Source organism: Alligator sinensis, unplaced genomic scaffold, assembly GCF_000455745.1.
Source record: "Alligator sinensis unplaced genomic scaffold, ASM45574v1 scaffold1295_1, whole genome shotgun sequence".
In the NCBI taxonomy this organism is placed as follows: domain Eukaryota; kingdom Metazoa; phylum Chordata; order Crocodylia; family Alligatoridae; genus Alligator; species Alligator sinensis.
In genome coordinates this window covers 3,143,390-3,152,736 of record NW_005841880.1, presented here as the reverse complement: position 1 = coordinate 3,152,736, position 9,347 = coordinate 3,143,390, and the positions used below count along the sequence as shown (strand labels likewise).

The window sequence follows — 9,347 nt, the reverse complement described above, 5'->3', positions numbered from 1 at the left end:
AAAAAAAAAAAAAAAAAAAAGTTGAAAGGTGAAGTCATGCAGCTGTTTAAAACGTGACAAAAATGTGCACATGACCTGCAAATAATTGATTTTTATTTATTAATTTTTTTTGCAATGTGAGAAACTTTGTTCAGGTCTCAATTGCTGGGAGAGATGAGGGAGCCATTTGCTTACCTGCATGCGGCGCCTTTCGGTTTCTGGGACAAACCTCCGTAAGAGGGCTTCCATCGGAGACCCTTTTCTATGCAACGTGTTTCCTTTGACAGCTCAGTAGTCAGAGCTGTTCCCTTTGACAGCTCACCAGAGCTGGTGGCCTTCCAGGCAGAATACATGCTTCATTTGTTTTGTCACTTTTTTTTTTATTTTATTTGCATCTACATCAGTGGCAGTGAGGAGAGAGCTTCCAAGTTAATGAGTGGATCTAGTCAACAGCAGAGGTATTTTGCATGCCTTGTCCTGAAGGGGTGGTAAGTCAAGTCACTGGATATGCACAGAAAGCCATGTGCAAGTGCTGATGTATAGAGGTAGATGGCACTTCTGGTCTTTTTTAGTGATGGTCTGGTTTTCCTGCGTGTTGCGAGAGAGGATGAATTCTTACACAGGTAACAGCAGTTGAGTTTGTGGTGCTGTCCAAGCAATGCTAAATTGACATGGAGAAGGACTTAATTTCTGCCATAGAGCGATATCACCTTCAAAGTCTGAAATGGGCTATACCTGAACACTGATTTTCATGATGAGCTCGACTACTTTGGTCCCTGGATCGAGGCACTGAGATGCATATAGATTTGGTAGTGGCTTGTGTTGCGTGTATGGATAGTTGATCATGAAGTTTTTTAACCCTCCCTTCACAGGTTTGGGGATATTCATGTTCCTGACAGCACCCTCCCTCTAACTTTTCATCTTCAAGCTGTAATCCTTTCAGCTGTCTTCTTCAGCCAAGCCAGGATATCCTAGACCTGATTTTAGTCCCTGCTAATCATTGATGGTCATTAATCAATGTGAATGGCTGCTGCTTCAGTGATGTGAGGCACTTCCTTCTGCTCCTGAGGCTGCACACGCTCATCCTAGTTTCCATTTCTTGCTCGACTGTCGAGGAACTTGTGGAATCCCAGAAACCATGGTGACTTGAAGAAAAGTTACTCTTCATCTTCCTTGCCTCTTTCTTTCAAGTTCTCAATTTTTAATGGATCAATACAGTCTGTCCAGGTAGGAGAGGGAGACTAATGACACCCTGCAGAGGCTCTTCTCTCTGCTACATCCTCATCCTCCTTGCTCTGTGTTCTGTGACATTGCCTAAGCAGGCACGGGCAGACTGGCCGCGACTATCGAATGCCATAATCTTCAGTGTCTGAGCAGCTCATCCCGTAGAAAGGTGCCCATCCCTTTAGGCTGCTGAAAGGTGAAGTGCCTGCCTCGTTTATTTTTCCAGTAATTTGCAGCTCATGGTCTCGGGGGATCTGTTATTAGCTGCCAGATTTGACATTTGAACTCTATACTTGTTCTAAAATAAATTCCCCTTACCTCCACGAACATACATCTTGGCAGTATTTTTCATTGACAGTTTGGAGGAAATGTGAGGCTGCTTGATGGGAATTCCAGCGTGCGCTGCTATAGCTCGGAGCATGAACAGAATTGATCAGCCAGCGCTGCCTTGCCTTGTCACATCCCGCTTCCCTCCTTGAGCTCAAGTCTGCTTTGACTTTTGTAGTAGGGCTAGTGCGAGTGAGGTTGCAGATCTAGACAGTCATTCAGATTAGACTGATTTTTTTTTTTTCGATTCTGGGGTAAGGCACTAGAGATTAGGGGCTTTAGCCAAGAGCTGTAGTAATTATTTCCAAGCACGTGCGCCACAATAGAACAGGTGTCTCCAGATAGGGCTGCCGCTGACTTCTTCAGAAGGAGACTTAAAGCTACCATAATATGCTTGACTAGGGAATCATAAACCGTGGAGAAAAACTTCTACTTAACTTCCAACTGGTTTTATGCCGTGTGCAGGAAACTCAACCTCTTTCCAATACATTCTTATTAATTTTTCAAGGTCTGATGGCCCGGCATCCACAAAAGTATACGCTAGGGCAGTGGTTCTCAAACTTTTTTTTTTTGCAGATCACTTAAATTGCTGAGGGCCTTGGCGGACCACTGAATACGTTTTTTTTGTTCTACAAATCAAAGCACACAACTCGTATTTGAATATCAGTAGTCTTACCTTACAAGTACGGGTATTATCGATTGCTTTGCAACCTTTCTGCGAACCACCTGAATGGAGCTCGTGGACCACAGTTTGAGAAGCTCTGGGCTGGTCATAGCTATGTCGTTTCTAGTTGCTTTCTTCCCTGATGTTGGCTAGACCATAGCCCGTTCCTTTGTACAGTTGAACTTCAATTTTTTCATCTTATTTTTTTTTTTTAAATGCCGTTAAACTAAACTTCTGCTGAAATCAAAACTAAGCAGATCCTGTCGACGCAAAGCTACTTTAAAGCTGCAAGACCAGGGAATTCGTAGCCGTAGTAGCTGTTCTGGCTTGGAACATCTTTGGTGCCCGAGCATGGATTGAGTAATGTCTGGCTAATATGCTAGAGAGGCAGCATCAATTCCTATATAATTTAAGATTTAATTTAAAAAAAAGGGTGGGGGGAGCAGACATCCATTATGGATTGAAAGAAAAATTCTGATTTTTTTTTTTTTTTTTGCAGTGCTTTCTGGCTGAGTCGCCAAGCTAGAATGATAGCTGAAGTAAGAGACTTCATCTCTAACCTAACGTATGCTAAGCTTCTTGAAATTCTCACCATTGCAACTCCATTGGTAGCAGAGAGGGTGAGGGACTAGTGTGAACAGGCTGTTAAACACTGTGCCTTTGTGTTGTCTAGACCTGCTCTGGGCAGGGTTAGGAAAGAGAGTGGTGCAAGTGCCTTCTGCCAGCCTACACCAGTGGTCCTACAGCCGCCGTGCGATTTCAAGAAAAAGATCCTTGTAAATACCTTGCCAGTTGGGCGTGACTTCCAAGCTAGTAATGATAACCATTTTGATATTAGTGATGACTAACCAAATAATAACCTTTATAAGAGAAGAAAAGACGAACAATACTTTTATGCAGCTACCTCTGCTTCCTGCTTCTCCCCCGTTCAAATACCTGACCCCTACCAAGGTGTGCTGCAGGGTAAGTAACGGGCAGGGTGGAGCCCAGAAGTCTGAGATCCCATTTTGAAGTTAAAGGAGCCGTCAGAAAAGCATAAAACGGCAAGAGGTCTTAAATGAGGTTCGTTGGCTTCCGACTTAAAAATGGCCAAGCAGATTTGATGTGAGCTCGGTTCATATCTGTGGTGACCTTGCATGGGAAGTTTGTCTGTAGCAAATTGCCATGGAGTTATGAAAACCCCCCAAAATGGGGGTTTGTCATGCAGATTTTGACAGACCCTTAACTACAGTGGGTGCCAGCAGGCACCACTCTAATATTAAAAGCAATTTTGGGCTCATCCATGTGTTCACAAACAAGTGACATTTGGGAAGTGCAGTTTTAGATTGAGCCTCCGTGCTTACGTTGTTAGGCGGCGTAGCGTGAAATTACTGAACAAGCAACATGGAGAGCTCCGAGCAAATCTGGGGAGAGAAAGTTGAAGTGTGGAAGGAGATGCCCAATTTATTTCCAGTCCACGCAGTGACTCTTCTCTGTTTGTAGGTCTCCATTGAATGCCAAAACCGGGATTGGCACACATGTTAATTAACCCTTTGGTACCTTGGCAGGAGATTTTAGATGAGGTGCGAGGGCTCTGCTCGTATAAGGGCAAAAGGTTCATTTGAATCTCATTTTAAGCTAAATAGGGATTTAATGAAATATCAGATGGCTGTGCTTTGTGTAAACTCACATTGTCTGCACTCTTCCTGAAGAAAGGAAAGTCCTGGACGATGCGATTTTGGGCAGTGCAGTTTTTTTTTTTTTTAACCGACTAAAGCAGCTACGTTGACTCTTCAGGTAAGTCAACTGGAGTAATTTTTTTCCATCTATACTGGAGTAATTTTTTCCTGAATTCACTATAGCTGTTTAGGGTTCCTGGACCGAATCGCATTCTGGAAGTACAGAATAATAGTCGAGCAACACCAGGCTCTGCCTGTTGGTTTCATCGCCTCTCCTCCGGTTGCCAGCACGCCAGACTTTTGTTCCTGCTACTGCACAAGAGGCTGGTAACAGCTTGGTTTTCACAGCAAGCCGGTTGACTCGTGCCCTTCGTTTTGTTCTATTCCGCAACACAGTTTCTGCCGTTCGTAGCTGTGGGTGGAAGGAAAGATGTTAAAGAGCAACTTGAGGAAGGAGTTCATATTCCACTGTGAAGGGCAACCTCAGAAAAACCTGGCTAGAGCAGCGCTAGCTGCCTGCCAGGCAGACAGAATGGGCTGACAACTACAGCGAGCCCTGCCTGGCCTCCAGAAATTCATTATATCCAAAAATCGAGTTTAATGATCAGTTTACAATTACAGCACAACCGGTTCGTAGCAGAACACGTATCAGCGCTAACAGAAAATCAACAGTGCCCGCAAAGTTACGCGGATTACTAACTATGGCTGAATGGACCTTGCGGCTCTGTAACCCCGTGCCGGAAAATACTTCGTACAAAAAGCTGGTTAAAGGTGGCGGGCACTTGAGTAAATAGCTGGGTGTCCTGTTACAGCGCGATGCTTTTAAGAACCTAGAAGAGATTAATTTTGTAAGAGGTGCTTATGGGAAATGCTGTCGGTGAATAGTGGAAGCGTGTGTAATGAACTCAAGAGGAATATTTGGTTTTCTATGAGCTGTTATCTGTCAGCTACTTGCTCTCGCAGGCGGCCTTTTACCATATTGGGGTCTCTACCAAGGAATCCTTTTGTTAGCTAAGCTAAGAGCCAGTCCACGGTAGGATTGTCGAGTCAAATTTGTGCTTTCCGGTTTGTCTCTTGTATCTGCTTAGCATGTCTCGGGCTCGGGCAGGGAAGCCGAGTGTTGCCGATTCTTGGGAGATAGGACACCGCAAGCGCTCAACAGTTCTCTTGTTTTTCCCGCGGGCCTGGTCTGATCTGGTTTCAGCTCTTTCATCAGAACAGGTGCTTGCTGCTTTCAGGTCAGGTCTGCTGATCTCTCGAGTAATTGCTTCTTTGGCTTCGACACCAGGTACTGGCTTGTGACAAACAAAACTCCTTTCTGTCTCTCAAGATGTATATAAATCCTCAGGACTGATTTCTATCAAGTAAGGTTACTGGGCTGTCTCCTACCGAACTGTTGAAACGATTTCTATTTTTATGGGTATAGATTAGCAGGAAGGGCTTCAACATCCCGCTTTCTAATAATAATGCTTGCTGTTTGAATCACAGATATAAAGGCTTACTGTAACCTTGTGTTGCATTACCGAAACTACTTCAGGCCTCGTCACTGGTCCTGGATGCTTGGGACGATGCCAGATCGATGACATTTGAGAGCTTCCTTCCTCCAATTTTTCTGTTTTTCCTGACTCGTTTCTACTCTACAAAGTCACTTTCTCTCCTTCTCTCTTGGGGATCCACTTGCGCTGCAGGGATCATCTGTATGCCAGCACATGCGTACATAGCCATGACATCATGGTGTGCAGATACCCCCTAACAAAACAGCTATCTCCTGGCCTGGTTGCAATGTGATTAAAACGGGAGGTGTAAGTGGAACAGATCATGGGTTAGGCGGCTGGGCTCTGCTTCCCTAGTCTAATTCAAGTAACGTGAGCAAGGTCATTAAAGGAATGAAAATTCAGACTTGGTGACCTTTCTTCACAGGCCAGTAGATGGGGGTTTTGTTTCCTTTTAAGCGTTGGGCAACTAGTAACAGAAATGATCTCACCATACTATTTTAAACGCATGACAGCCCCAAAGGGTGGAAATTTGTTCCTACCGTGGGAGCGTACATTGGCTCCTGGAGCAGGGCTTAATGAGAAGATGTTTCCAAACTGACAGCCCTATTTAGAGGCGCGTCCTTTGTGTGAATGGTTTGGTCTGAAGCCTCCATAGCTCCTTCTTGGCTTTGGATTGTACAAAGGAAGTTGTCGGTGCATTTTTCCATAGCGCTGCAATATGGGAATCATTCTGGACTTGGGCGCATCTTAATTGTGTGTTTGATAATGGCCAGTCTCTGGGGATTTCGGGGAAAGTATCACATACTCTCCTCCGTGTCCCGCAGCGAAAGATACTGCTTTATGCTGGGGGCAAATGTCACGCTTGTCCTGTGGTTGTGATCATATACCCCAAAGTGCAAAGTCTGATAGGCTTTGCCATTGATATTGTACTCCAGTGATTCTCAACCTTTTTTGACTTAAGGCACCCCTCATTGAACTTGAAGCATTCCTCCCTAACATTTTGTGAATTAAGTGGCACCCAATTAAAAAAACTAATGTATCGATTGCAGTGCTTGCTTCCTTACGGAGGGGTACGGCAGTGGGGATGGAGGATTCTCTGGGCAGGGGCAAGCCCAAGCCTCCACTTACCTGCTTAGTTTATCTGCTTAATCTCCCAACACCTCACTTATCTTCTCACCCCTGCACCTCAGGGTGCCCTGGTACCCCGATTTGAGAATCGCTGTCACTGTAAATGCCTAAGCCTATTCTCAGGGCACCTTGTTGCATTTGCCTTCCTCCCAAGGGAGAAGGCTTGGATGGCGCATATCTCAACCGCTTCTTAATCAGCATGGAGGAGCTGTCGTTGAGTGACGCCACTGGCAGCCGCTGGTCTATCAAATGTGAAGGGGATCAGAAATCAGCTTGGGAACTCATGCGTGTAATCATGGAGCACTGTCACCAGCCCCTTCTACCTCTTTAAAGTGACATCCATGCCTGATTCCCTTGTTTTCCAGACAGGGACCCAGCTCCTGCAGGAAATGTTGCTTTTTAAGATGCATTATTGGAATAGACCTGCATATAAATCATCTGCTACATACCGAGAAGATTAAAAGTAAAATACTTGGGGGAAAAAAGGATGGCACAGCCTCTCAGGTATCCACTTGTACTCAGGATTCCTTGGCATTTAGACTCTTACCATGCAAACAGCATTGCAGTTTTAAGCACCTACATTCAAGTCATTTTTTTCTACACCTGTGGTTGGTGTTTGGAGGCAGCCTCTTAGACAAGGACATAGCAAGAAGAAATTCCTCTGCCCCATCTTCGCATGGATGCTGGCTGCTCCGGCAGCGGTCTCTGGTTGATTTGATTTGATTTACGTATTCTTTTTAACAGTCTCAAGGAGATCTTACGGCTGAAAGACAGCACCTGAGAGCTTTTTCTTCCAGCAGTGCATATTCTTGCTGCATGAGCCTGCAGTCCCATTCTGCCGTTCTGCTCATGCAGGCTTTGCTTTTGCTGTTTGTTTATTCAGGTGCCCTGTCGGTCAGTGAAGGTGGCTTAGGATCACGTTTAATCAAGATCATTAATAACTCTTTTTATAGCGAGTATTAGTGAGCTGTCAGGCTGGGACCCCTCCCTCCCCTGCAGCAGCTTCTACTTATAGTCTTCCCTATTCAAGAGGCACTTGCAGAACCTGTGGCCTCGGAAAAATTCCTGTTCACATCACGGAGCAGCTTTTCTAGGGTGGTTTTTTTTTTCAGCACACCAGACTAGAAATAAGCAGGTGGAAGGGGAGCAATTTCTGATGGTCTCTATAACCTTAAGAGCAGATATTAGTGGATAGCATCCCTGCAACTGCAGACTGGCATTTTCATAGCTTCGTGTTATATCCCATTTACTCCAAAGATGCTCTCAGTTCTCTCTCTCAATACAAAATGGGGTCAATTTGCCTTGTCTCCCTGACTCCTTTCATGTACTGGCACAAGCAGCCTTCGTCTTCTCCTAGCTTCCTTTCCATTACCAGTCTCCACACTAGCACTGTCCACTCCAGGCCTGGTTGATTTGACCATTTTTTTAGAAGAACAAGGAGCAAGCAAGATTGCACGCAGTATATTTATCCTGCACGTCTGGGGGAAGATTGGTCTTTTAGGAGAAGTATTTATTTCACATAGTTTACTGCTCGTGACCCCCTTGTTGCCATACCTCCTTGTCTGCTGCTGCGATACAGATCTAATTTAGATTTTTAGTGCCTGGATATGATGGATCTTGTCTGTAAAGTACGACGCAAATAAATACAGCTGGGCAACAGGTTAGCAATGCGCCAGCTGAAGCACTGCTTACACAACACACATGAGTGCAGGAGGATTTTTCTCTTTAAAGGCCCATTTAGTTCCCGAAGAATGTAATTCCTGAGGTGCTGGCAGGAACAATTTTGATAAGGCAGAGGGATATGTGTCTTGTAAACGGTCAAAATCAAACCTGAATCATTGCATTGCAGTATGTATTAACTGAGCTGCATTTGATACCTTGAATGCTGTTCCAAGTGAACAATTTTTTCAGCTTGAATCTCAGAGTTTTGTTTCTGGAAGGCATGCACATCCACCCCGTGCAAAAACATCCTCTCTTTGTACCTTATTGTTTTACAAGTTGAACTAAGGACTGTTGTGAAACAGCCCTGCTGTATTGCATTACTATATGCAACAAGGAGCTTATTCTGTGTAATAAAGAGGAATAGTGTTGACAGTGCCGTTTCTCCAAAGGTAAGGACCAGGTTAGCCATTTGAGAGTCGGCCCGAGCCCCAGGCTCGCTCTGCCTCCTCGGATTCAGTCCCTTAAGCTGTAAATAGACATTTGCACTTGTCCCAGGAGAAAGTCTTTTATGCTGGGATTCTTCAGGTCTGTTGTCCCGTTTCAAGTCCCTCTGGAGCACAAGGTGCAACAGTGTTTAGAGACCTGGGAAGCATGACTTGTGAGAGAGGCTGAAAGAGCTAGGGTGATTTAGTCTGGAGATGAGAAGGCGGCTGGGGAGGGAGGGGGAATATGAAAAGTCTTAAAATTCCTGAAGGGCAATTGTAGAGATGATGGAGATGGGCTTTTACCTGTGGCTATAGGACATAGGACTAGGAAGAACAGACTCGAGCTGCAGCAGGGGAAATTTAGGTTGGAGGTTAGGAACTTTCTGACTTCAAGGGCGGCCAAGCATTGGAAAAGTTGGGGAGTCTCCATCCCTGGACACTTTCAAGTGCAGGTTGGGCAGATACTTGGCTGGAATGAAATGAGCTCGAGTCTGTGCAAGCTTATGCTGTACGTCTCTGATTTAGTTAGTCTATAGGGTGTAAATCTACTCTGCCTTCTGCCTGGCTTCCCACTAGTGTGGTTAACTACCTCTCTGTGCTCATGGGATGGTTTTAGGCAGGGATCCTGCCTTGAGCAGGGTCTGAACTAGATGACTTCATGAGATCCGTTGGAGCCTTGCTCTTCTTTGATCTTATGCAGGATAACATGTGCAAAAGCTTTTAT

General features: G+C 45.0%; 1 protein-coding gene across 6 annotated transcripts in view; it reads left to right on the top strand.

Annotated features, from left to right (window-relative positions):
• KDM4B (lysine demethylase 4B) overlaps nucleotides 1–9,347 on the top strand; it is a 131,663-nt gene that overhangs the window by 55,992 nt on the left and 66,324 nt on the right. The window lies entirely within an intron of this gene.